Below are 12,431 nucleotides of genomic sequence, written 5' to 3'. Positions count from 1 at the left end.
ACTGTCAATGCCTTTGAAACACGTTTGCTCATCAAGGTAGGTTGAGTTGCTTGTTGTGTATTTTCTTCATTTGGATGCGGAGGGAGACTTAACAACTCACCACCTTGCACATTGATTTGTTCACTTGAAGAGGTCACATTACTCATCATGTTAAGATACTTTTGTGGAAACATCTTAAAGACCTTGTTCAAGAACTTATCCATCTTTTTTGTTATCTTTGGATCTTGAAGGAACATGTCAACATCATCAGAAGCATTGGAATCAGATGAAGAATCTGGTTGGACATTTGGATTCATTTCTTGTTGGATGCCTTGATCTAAACCAAATCCTTGTGAAACAGTTTGTTCTTCATATAAAGTTTGAGTTTGAATGTCATGTTGCAGGTGTGGTTGATTCTAATTGAAAGGTGCACTTCCTCTGGGAGTAGGTGGAACACTCCCATGTCCTGGTTTCATAGGTACAAACACTAGTTCATATAATGGAGGTGGCCCAAGTTGAACCATTCCATATGGTGGTAAAGATGTATTTGATGAACCTTCGATTTGCACTGTTTGACTAGTTTGAAACTGCGAATTTGCTATGTTGTCCATGGGTTGATATGTTGGTTCACCCATTTTTTTAGATTTTGATCTTGTCTCAACAGGCATGTCACTTATGCAAATGCAATGTTTTTGGAATTTTTGAAGGATAATATATGATATGCCACTAAATGCAAACTAAATAGATGAAAATGCAATCTATGTTTTTGGTTGTTTTTTGAAGATTTTGACAAACTTTTGAATACAAATCTAAAAGAGACCTTTAGGAAATTGAAATGATGTCGAGACCTCAAAAGGACAAAAGGACCAAGTGACAAAAGGACAAGATGACAATGTCTCCCCTATATGCTTGGATACTAAGCTAGGTTTGATGAAATGATATTGATGACAAAAGGACAAAAGGTTTGATAAGGTCTAGACTTCCTAACAACAACTTAGGGTTTATCAAAGATTTGGATTACTCAAGTATGACAAGACCTAGTTTTGACACTATATGCAAAGGGACAATTTCTATGATATGATAATGACTTAAGCTTAATGAAGAGACTTAGGGTATACAAATGCAAATGTATGACAGTGATATTACTCTAATGCAAGAGGACATATGCAAATAAATGACCCTTATTGATATGCAAAGGGGTATGACTTAGATGAAACTTAACCTTGACAATGATCTTACAAAATGCAAACCTAGGATAAGCCTAAACCTAAGTGACATGAATGTTGAGACAAGATTTTGACAAATGTTTGACAACCATGTTTGAAAGTGTTTGAACTTTTTTGGATAAAATGTTATTGTGTTTAACCTTGTTTTGAATCAATTTGCTTGTTTTGAAATGAGATTCAATTTCAACTTTTGACAATCAAAGAAGACAAGATATTTCCACTTATACTCAAGACAGTCATGCTCATTCATACATTTCTTATGGTAGGCAAGGACATTAGGTACTTGAGAGGTAGACTCATTATGGGATTCAAGGAGAATACATAGATGCTTGACCCCACGGGTTCCCCTCCACGGCACTCACTTCTTAGGGCAGCCAAGTATTAGTCCCCATGGAAATCTCCCCATGGAAAACTTAGTATCTCTTCCAAGTATTTGAACTTGTCCTTCTCAAGCAACTAGAAGGGTTTTTGGCCTCTAAAAACAAGGTGTTTAGTAAGGATTTTTGTTAAGTGTTACTCCTTGATGTCACACAAGCGTGATTGAGACATTAAGCCCACCAAGATACCAAACAAATGTAGTTACGCAAGCATTATTTAGACCCATGAGGCCCTACTTAGATGTTGATATGAGAAAGAGTTCAAGGGTCATCACTTCCCAAGTAACTACAATTCCCACGTAACCCTTCCTTCAAAGCTTTCGCCCATCAGGTATTTGTTTATAGTGAGTTAGAATGCCAAGGTATTCTATCTGTACTCACTTTGGGTCATTCCCTTCTCACGATTATCACTTGCTTGTAAAAGCAAATGGTCGGGAAGGCAGGCCCTCTAAGGGTGACAAACAATCAAAGACATGAGTGTGGTATTGAAGATCTGGATTTTTGATCACCCTAAAAAGGATGAGAGCATACTCTCCTACTCCAATGTCAAAGTCGACAATCAAATCAAAAACATGTTCATTCCAACCTATTTAGAAATCACTAGGTGCCTAAAACGTTAATGACAAACACCAAGTTTAGTTGTTTCTCTAAGGCAACCTACAAAACCCAAGTTAGAAGTTTGGGGTGTTTATTCTTTGACTATCGATTATGCATAAAACACGTTATTAGTTTGATTTGTTGTCTTTGCCATGCATATGCCAAGATTTTGCACAGATAATTAGTACCAAAACCAAAAAAATAGAAAACAAAATGCAAAAAACAAGACAATTTTCAAGTAAAACACTGCATTTTTACCTCTGTTCTAGACTTTACACAGGTGCAAAACTCAGGACATAGGCATAGAACCCATGACACAGGTGCAGAATGTCCTTTACACAAGCGTAGAATGCTCAACACAGGCACAAGTTGCTTCACATAGGCGCAGAAGTCCCCAGAAAACCCTGCACGACCCTATTTTTGGGCTTTTGGCTTGTAAATCAACTTGAAAGCACTCAAAAACACAGTTAAGGGGTTAGATGGTTAGTCTTCACATCGGGTTCACCAATTAATGTACGTTAGGAAATTAGGAATCATCACAAGAAATATATCAAAACACTAAACTAGCTCAATCACGAAAGCACAAATGTAATGATCTATCCTAAAACACACTCAATAGAGACATAAAGATAAAACATTCAAAAGTAAATACTATGCAAACCAAACATGGATATGAATGCTTCCTTCATGCGGCTCCATTGTCCTTCTTTCCTCTTCAAATAGTTTGGTTGTGGATTTCACCTACAAGTGCACATACATGATTGAAAGCAAGTAGGTAAGAAAATTGCTCAAAAGTACTCGAAGCGTGATTGATTAGAAATTCGATAATCTAATTAGGGATTAGATTGAAGAAATTCATCCAATTTATAGACAAATTGGAGAAATGGATCAAATTAGCATGATTCAATTCAAATGGAAATTGCAAATCAATTATGTCAATTATGACAAATTATGACAAATTATGCACTCTCTATGCAAAATTTGTTGATTGATAATTTATGACAAATTATGACAACTTCTATGTCAAAAATTGATTGATTGTCAATTATGACAAATTATGACAAACTGACATGTCATTCCCATGAATTTAGGAGAGAAATAGGAGGAAATTGAAATTAGGAATTTAGAAAATAGAAAAATAGAAAATTGATGAAAATTAGGAAATTGAGTGAATTAATTAATAATTTTTCATTTATTAATTAATTCACAAAGAGAGGAATTATTAGCCAATTAAATGAACATTTAATTGTAATGAGAAGACTTAGGATAAATAAATAATTTATTAATCCTAGAGGAAGAAATGACACACAAGGTTAAATGATTAAATCATGAAACCCTAGAAAATGAATTAGCAATGCGAGAATGACAATTAGGTCTTGACAACAGATAAATAATGTCGATTTGATTTGATCATGATTTTGAATTGATAAATGATTTGATTGACAAAATGCGCCAATTGACGAGGAACAATGACTAATTGATCCAAATTGACATGATTGAGAAGACGACGATGATTGATGATAAATTGATCGCAAGATGACAAAATTGACAAGAGGATAATGAACAATGACAAATTAGATTGCAAAATGACAATGATTGATGACAAATTGGTCGCAAAATGACAAGATTGAAAAGAGGACGATGATCGATGACAAATCAATCACAAAATGACAAGATTGATAAGAGGACAAAACCCTAATTAGGATTAACGATGTCCAAAATGATGACAAATGAATACGCACATTGATGTGATAGGATAAAATTGACCAAAATCATGACTAAAGATTGTTGTCGACAAGACCAAATTTGAGAACTAGATGATTAAAGAATGTAGAAGAATGACTCGATGCTCACAAATGATAAAGACCAAGTGTGAATCATAGGAGAAATGTTAATGCGATGCAAAAACCTAAAATGAGGCACTGCACAAATGTTAAAGTATGACTCTGCAAGCGTTGACCATTTTTAGGTGTCTACAACTATATGACCCCTTTAGACACCATATTGTGTCATTATGGGTCGTATGGTGTCCTAAGTGGTCATTAGGTGTCTTATGAACCCATAGGACACCATATGACCCGTAATGACAACATAAGGTGTCCTAAGGGGTCATATTGTGTCTTAAGGGGTCATAACACACCATATGACCCGTTAAGACACAATATGATCCCTAATGACACCTAAGGGGCCATATGGTGTCCTTTGACCCCATAAGACACCATATGAACCCTTAGGATACCATACAACCCATAACAAAACCATATTGTGTTCTAAGGGGTTGTATGGTGTCATAAGGTTGTCATAGGACACAATATGACCCTTGATGACATTATGACCCTTAACAACCCTATATTGTGTCTTAAGGGGTCATATGGTGTCCTAAGGGGTCATAGGACACCAGATGACCCCTTAGAACACCATGTGACCCCTTAGAACACCATCTAGTGTTGTTATGGGTCATATGGTGTCCTACAGGGTCATATGGTGTCCTAACGGGTCATATAGTGTCCTATGACCCCTTAGGACATGATATAACCGCTTACATGTTGTTAGGGTTCACATTGTGTCTTAAGGGGTTGTATGGTGTCCTATGACCTCTTAGGATACTATATGACCCCTTAGGACACCATATGGTGTCATTATTGGCCGTATGGTGTCCTAAGGGGTCATATGGTATCTTAAGGGGTCATAACACACCATATGATCCGTTAAGACACAATATGATCCCTAACGACACCTAAGGGGTCATATGGTGTCTTATGACCCCATAGGACACCATATGACCCCTTACGACACCATATTGTCTCCTAAGGGGTCATAGGACATAATATGACCCCTTAGGACACCATTTGACACCTTAGAACACCATATAGTGTTGTTATGGGTCATATGGTGTCATAAGGGGTCATATGGTGTCCTAACGGGTCATATAATATTATATGACCCCTTAGGATACCATATAACCCCTTATGTGTCGTTAGGGTTCACATTGTGTCCTAAGGGATCATATGGTGTCCTATCACCCCTTAGGACACTATATGACCCCTTAGGACACCATATGGTGTCATTATGGGTCGTATGGTATCCTAAGCGGTCATTAGGTGTCTTATGATCCCATATGACACCATATGACCCCTTAGGACACCATATGACCTATAATCACAACATAAGGTGTCCTAAGGGGTCATATTGTCTCTTAAGGAGTCATAACACACCATACGACCCGTTAAGATACAATATGATCCCTAAGGACATCTAAGGGTTCATATGGTGTCCTATGACCCCATAGGACACCATATGAGGGCTTACGATGCCATACAACCCATAACGATACCATATTGTGTTCTAAGGGGTCATATGGTGTCCTAAGGGATCATAGGACACAATATGACCCCTTAGAAAACCATGTGACCCCTTAGAACTATTGGCTTGATGATAATTGTAATGTATTCATCACTTATTTTCATTGATGAAACACTCTCACACACATATTTGATAGCATTGACTACTGGTGTAACTTTAGTTAGTTTACACTACCAACTGGTATGATTAAGGTTTATCTCTAAACTAGTACTTTATGTCAACTGGTATGTACCTATGAGATAATCTGTGATAACACCAGATCGACATCATAATTAGGATGAAGATGAAGAAGAATATGAAGTGGAAGATTCCATAACAATGGTTCACTAGTTTTATTTCAACTGGTATTAAACTGCTCTGACTGGTATCTATTTCTCCTGATGAGTTACCAGCACCATCTGTTTGGCAGTCATTTTTGTGATGACTAATGATTATATGACTAGATTCACTACACCTAGGAAATTGTGTTCCTATGGCCGACATAAGGTTTGTATGTCTATTTAAAGACATCATAGAGAACCATTTTTATGATGATGATAACAGATAGAGAGTTGTTATGTGAAAAGAGTGAAAAAGCTTTTATTCAGAAGTGATAAGTGTTAAGATGCAGGGCAGTATTGAATGTACATAGAAGGATCTGATCAAGCAAGTCTTGTGCTACTCAGAAAAAATCAAGCTACTCTTGTTGTTTTTGTTAGTGAATAGATTTGTCCTTCAAAAATGAATATGCAAATTAACTCCCAATGCCCATAATGAAGGACAAAAATCACTAGCAATTGGATCGATTATCATGGGATTGATAATATTCCTCTGAATTTTATAGGGTACGGCTCCTCGATCAGATGTTCAATAAATTAATTAGTTTTAAACCACACATTTTCTTTTAACTAGAAAGCAAGTAAGGCTGCCTACTTCATTCTTAGATGAGAGGCTAATAGTTTACAATCTTCAAGATGTTTCACCATGAGAATTAGAAATAATTGAAACAAAGTTCAATAACTTCGACTCAACACCTCATTAAAATAGGTAAAAGAAATAAAATCATTTTTTAAACTTTTATCTTTTAAAATCACATAGAAAGGAGTCTTAGAATAATAACAATATTTTCCATCGGAAAGGCAATCACTGTCATTTGATTAGATTAATATATGCAAAGAAATATCGCTACACATATTCAAAACTCAAAGGTTTTCCTTCTCCCAAACACATATGATTTTTTATATATATGTATTTTATTGAACAAAGACATAGCGATACATGTATAAATCCCTTCCAATTTCATATTTTCAAAGTTTGATGACTTCCTTCCACAAAACAGAACTTCTAAAAACCAGAAAACTAAGTCCACTATTCTAACCCCTTCTCTATCTCTTTCTTTGCATATTTATCCTTCTTTTCCTCTTGGTGAGACACTTTCAGTTCCAAAAACTGAATCCTGGCATATCATATGCTAACAACTGGATATAAATAATTATCTTCATTCTTTCAACACTTTCTTGGCTTCAATGTAATCTTTAATCATAATGTTTTAATATGAAAACATTATAACTTAAAATACTTAAGCTTATGAATTAATTATGGGCTCCATTGTTACAAATATAAGTCGTGCCTTTTTAATGTCTGAAAACAAGAAACTTGGTTGTTGTTGGTCATTTTGGATAGACCCGCATTCAGTCATCCATATCTTTTGAAGGAGACATAATTCAGTTAATCTCTCTGGTGGAAATGTGCACAACTTGTCTGTGCATGACATATCAAAAACTGGGAAACATCAAATGGTGGAATAGAAAGATATTCTCCCTGCAACATGATGGTTTTTCTATCACAAAAATTAGAAAATGTTCTTTGTTCTAAACTTGTATTCTATTAAGTGTATCTTGTAGACTAGATTGAATTTCCATACTTCCTTTGGTGAGAACTTGTAAAAATATGTTTCATAAAACATACCTGAAATCTAGCTTGATCCAACGATTGAAGTGAGAGATATACCCCCTGCACAGAGACTGATTTTGCTATCTCAAAAAATTTGTATTTACAGGATGCATTGAAATTTATAAACATTCTTCATGCTAACTCTTTCACAATCCTCTAAAAAAAATAATCAATTGCTGCCTGAGTAAATGGTGAATCAATATTCCTCTTCCAAACTTTTGTTGGTTGACCAAATTTGTCCACTGATTGCGTTGCCTCTCCATTTTGGTTGTGAGTTGAACCTTTGAACTTCACTTCATTGAACATGTTGAACATCCCTGAACTGTTTGAACTTTTGGAACCTGTTGAACTGCTTTGAACCATTTTGAACCCAACTGAATTGAATGAACCTGATTGAACTAGATGCACCTGATTGAACTGAATGAACCTGATTGAACTAGATGAACCTGATTGAACTGAATGAACCCGATTGAACTGGATGAACCTAATTGAATTGAATGAACCTGATTGAACCGATTGAACCCGATTGAACTAGTTTAAGGGGGTTCAATGGTTCAGAGAGTTTTAAAGATGTTCTTTTTCACTTAACTTGAATTTAACACATAACTTTAAAGGGAAAAAGTCTATGGAGACATGATACACAACTAGAGGGGCCCGACTTAAAAAAAATTTCAATTGGGAGGACCACAAGTGGGCCAACAACTGGCTTTGTCTGGGGACTGTTGTTTTCATACAAAATGCAGAGAACTTTTAGAATCTTTGGTTGAGAATAGTGCCTAGCACTATTGGGCAACAGACTCAAGGGGAAACAGAGCACAAGGAGCTACTTATAGGTGGTGGAAGGGAGCAAGGAAAACACACACCAACACCAAAACACCTAAAGCTACAACATAGAAAAAAATATTTACCAAGAATAGGGCAAACCACCCATATCTTAAAAGAAGCATGTAGTTGCTCAAGTGAAACCATTTACCGGTTGAGAGAAGTACTTGCCGGTTTGGAAAAGTAGCTGAAATGTGAAGAGCATCATTCCCATTAGATAGCCTACAACCACTGTGATAGAAGACCCAATAATAATATATTGTGAAAGCTTTCTTAATAACACATAAGGTCTAAGGAACACCCCACTTTATAGACTTCTGACTGTAATGTTCTAGCATCACATTGAATAAGGTGATTTTTATTAAAAGCACTCATGCATTCCATTGGATTCTTGGAGAAATACAATAAACCTTTGCCATGACAGTTCTCTCCATGATGAGGGTGATTTGCAAAATTGTTAGTTGAAACTGAACTTGAGTCCTCTAAATATTTACTCTCAAAGGATGTATTAAAAACACCATCTTCAAAGCAAAAGGATTCCATCATGGGAGGACTAACAAATAGTTCATCTTTACAATCAAACTTAAATACCTCCATTTCAGTTTGAGTGTATGATGTTGTAATGTGGGAAAATAAGTTCTCCTTAGTTTGTGCTTCAATACCTTCATGAGTCTCCAATGATTTGGGCTACAAAAATTCATCATTATCTTGCATGCAATCAAATTGAAAAGATTCAAATTCTGTCAGCTCATTAAGATGAGAAATATTTCCTGCTTTATCACCAATACACATTTCTTGTCCACGCTGATTTTTCATGTCAACTTGATCAAGACCACTAGTAGGAATCACATTAGAAGCTTCAAATGTAAAAGAATAAAATTTAGAAAAAGAAATATCTTCCAGCAGTCTTTCATCTAATTTTTCATTACCAAACTTTCCCTCAATGGGAGATGCATTTACACATGATATTAAATTTTTTGATTTTGAATTGTGATCCTTTCCACCTTCAAAAGAATCATCCTCCTCAACATGCAAATGATAGGTGCCTGTAATACTATGAGAGCTATTTTCAGCCATAAGACATGCACGAAAATCTTCACCATCAAAGACTGTTAGATTCTGGTGATATGAGATGGGTGGTGTTGGTTTTGCTACCTTCAATATGAGTTTCCTTTGCTGAAGCTTTTCTATGGGTTTCAAATTCTGATTATGAAAATAAATTTCTGATTGTGGCATCTCCACACTGCACTCATTAATGCACTTCATTCCTCTCAAAAACATATCATCATCAACCTTAATAGCCTCTTCTTGTGCATCTTCCAAGTTTTGCAATTTCTTACGTATCAACAAAAATTTAATCTCAGTTTGTAATGCAGCAATAAAAACACATAGCTGATTACTTTCATTCGGTTGGCAAGCTTGAGGAATCTTACCAACACACCTCTTAAACCTATCAACAAAATCTTTCATTGATTCATCTTTTTTCATCTAAATTTGAAAGAAATTCAACAACAATTTGTAAGTGTCAACCACAAGCTGAAACCTTCCAAGAAATTTTACCTTTAAATCATTCTAGCCAGTAATGCATCCCTCTTTCAAATTTTGAAACCATTCAACAGCATCTTCGACAAGGCTTTCAAAAAATAGCCTAACAAACACATCCTCTTCTTGTACTTTGAGAATCCCACATGCAACAATAAATACTTTAATATGATCATCCGGGTCTTGAGTTCTATCTCTAGAAAACTTCGGAAGATATGCGCTTGATCATTTGGGTAGGGCTGAATATTGTGACAAAGAAAAAGGTCCAATTTGAGCCCCCCATGGTTGAGCTACAACCAAAGCCATTATATACTGGAATTCTTTTACCAAAGATTTTTAAATTGAAACATAGAGTCACCAATCTCTTTATACACAGAGATATTTCAAAGTCTGGAGAAATAAAAGCACTAATCTTTGCTTTCAAATCCCTAGCACAGTTGCCAAAAATCTGTTAGTGAATAGATTTGTCCTTCAAAAATGAATATGCAAATTAACTCCCAATGCCCAGAATGAAGGACAAAAAGCACTAGCAGTTGGATCGATTATCATGGGATTGATAATCTTCCTCTGAATTTTACAAGGTATAGCTCCCCAGTCAGATGTTCAATAAATTAATTAGTTTTAAACCATACATTTGCTTTTAACCGGAAAGCAAGTAAGGCTGCCTACTTCATTCTTAGATGAGAGGATAATAGTTTACAATCTTCAAGATGTTTCACCATGAGAATTAGAAATAATTGAAACAAAGTTCAATAACTTTGACTCAACACCTCATAAAAACAGGTAAAAGAAATAAAATCTTTTTTTAAATTTTTATCTTTTAAAATCATAGAGAAAGGAGTCTTAGAATAATAACAATATTTTCCATCGGAAAGGTAAACACTGTCATTTGATTAGATTAATATATGAAAAGAAATATCACTACACATATTCAAAACTCAGAGGTTTTCCTTCTCCCAAACACATATGATCTTTTATATATATGTATTTTATGCAACAAAGACACAGCAATACATGTATAAATCCCTTCCAATTTCAGATTTTCAAAGTCTGATGACTTCCTTCCACAAAACAGAACTTCTAAAAACCAGAAAACTAAGTCCACTATTCTAACCCCTTCTCTATCTCTTTCTTTGCATATTTATCCTTCTTTTCCTCTCACTGAGACACTTTCAGTTCCAAAAACTGAATCCTGGCATATCATATGTTGACAGCTAGATATAAATAACTGTCTTCATTCTTTCAACACTTTCTTGGCTTCAATGTAATCTTTAATCATAATGTTTTAATATGAAAACATTATAACTTAAAATACTTAAGCTTTATGAATTAATTATGGGATCCATTGTTACAAATATAAGTCGTGCCTTTTTAATGTTTGAAAACAAGAAACTTGGTGGTTGTTGGTCATTTTGGACATACCCACACTCAGTCATCCATATCTTTTGAAGGAGACATAATTCAATTAATCTCTTTGGTGGAAACATGTGCAACTTATCTATGCATGAGATATCAAAAAATGGGAAACATCCAATAGTGGAATAGAAAGATATTCTCCCCATAGCATGATGGATTTTCTGTCACAAAAATCAGAAAATGTTCTTTGTTCTAGATTTGTATTCTGTTAAGTGTATCTTGTAGACCAGATTGAATTTCCATACTTCCTTTGGTGAGAACTTGTAAAAATATGTTTCATAAAACATATCTGAAATCCAACTTGATCCAATGATTGAAGTGAGAGATATACCCCCTGCACAGAGACTGATTTTGCTATCTCAGAAAATTTGTATTTACAGGCTGCATTGAAATTTATAAACATTCTTCGTGTTAACTCTTTCACAATCCTCTAAAAAAAATAATCAATCGCTGCTTGAGTAAATGGTGAATCAATATTCCTCTTCCAAACTTTTGTTGGTTGACCAAATTTGTCCACTGATTGCTTTGCCTCTCCATTTTGGTTGTGATTTGAACCTTTGAACTTCACTTCAATGAACATGTTGAACATCCCTAAACTGTTTGAACTTTTGGAACCTGTTGAATTGCTTTGAACCATTTTGAACTCGACTAAACTGAATGAACCTGATTGAACTGGATAAACCTGATTGAACTGAATGAACCTGATTGAACTCAATGAACCTGATTGAATTGAATGAACCCGATTGAACTAAATGAACCCGATTGAACTGGTTCAAGGGGGTTCAATGGTTCAGAGAGTTTTAAAGACATTCTTTTTCACTTAACTAGAATTTAACACATAACTTTAAAGGGTAAAAGTCTATGGAGACATGATACACAATTAGAGGGGCCTGACTTAAAAAAGATTTCAATTGGGTGGACCACAAATGGGCCAACAGTTTTCTAATCATTACAATAGATACAAATCCCTTAAATGGGTAAGCTTTGACAAGCTTCATTATACAAATCCTCTGACAAGGTGATCCATTAGTTTGGATTCTCAAATCCTCTAGTGAGGTTACTCTTAACAAGGTATAAGCTTCTAATCAAGCTTGGAATTTCTAACAAGATTCGCTCCTAGCAGAGCTCTTTGTAAGACCTTAACCAATCAGTTTTCTATTACTGCAAATAGTTAACT

The sequence above is a fragment of the Cryptomeria japonica genome, chromosome 3 (genome assembly GCF_030272615.1).
Source record: "Cryptomeria japonica chromosome 3, Sugi_1.0, whole genome shotgun sequence".
NCBI classification, from domain to species: domain Eukaryota; kingdom Viridiplantae; phylum Streptophyta; class Pinopsida; order Cupressales; family Cupressaceae; genus Cryptomeria; species Cryptomeria japonica.
Note: the sequence above shows the minus strand (reverse complement) of the source record.